Consider the following 894-nt stretch of genomic DNA (forward strand, 5'->3'; position numbering starts at 1 on the left):
TACGCTAAAAACGGTTTCCTCATATTCTCTTATTTCTTCTCTCTCTTCTCTCTCTCACACCTAAAAACCCCCCCTCCCCTTCCGTCTCCCTCCACCGACGCCACCGTCTCCCTCCACCCTCCACCCGCCGGCGGCAGCAGCAGCTCCACCGCCGGTGTCCTCCACTGTCCAGGTAGGTTTTTCTCTCCTTTTCTTATTTTTTTCGAAATACACTGATTTATTTTAATTCCTTGTAGTTTGATTTGTAAAAATTAGTTGTTCTTAGCTAAATTAAATCTATGATAATTGTTAGTAGCTAAAATATTTAGTTTTACCTACTAATTTGGGGAAAAATGGTTTGAAGAGAAGAAACCCTAATTTTTTAGGGTTTATGATTTGTTCTTGTGAATCCTAACTTTTAGGTTTGAATTATAACCTTGAATCTTTGTATTGTCTTGATAGTTTAGTTATAAATTGAAATTTTAGTTTATGAATTGGAATTTTAGGATATGACTTGAAATTTTAGTTTATGAATTGGAATTTTAGGATATGACTTGAAATTTTAGGATATGACTTGGAATTTTAGGATACGACTTGAAATTTTAGGATATGACTTGGAATTTTAGGATATGACTTAAAATTTTGGGACATGACTTGGAATTTTAGGATATGAATTGGAATTTTAGTTTATGAATTGGAATTTTAGGACATGAAATGGAAATTTAGGATATGACTTGAAATTCTAGGATATGACTAGAACCTTTAGGATATGACTTGAACCTTTAGGATATGAATTGAACCTTAAGGATATGAATTGGAATTTTAGTATATGACTTGAACCTTTGGGATATGACTAGAACCTTTAGGATATGAATTGAACCTTTAGGATATGACTAGAACCTTTAGGATATGACT

The sequence above is a fragment of the Nicotiana attenuata genome, unplaced genomic scaffold (assembly GCF_001879085.1).
Source record: "Nicotiana attenuata strain UT unplaced genomic scaffold, NIATTr2, whole genome shotgun sequence".
Classification (NCBI taxonomy): domain Eukaryota; kingdom Viridiplantae; phylum Streptophyta; class Magnoliopsida; order Solanales; family Solanaceae; genus Nicotiana; species Nicotiana attenuata.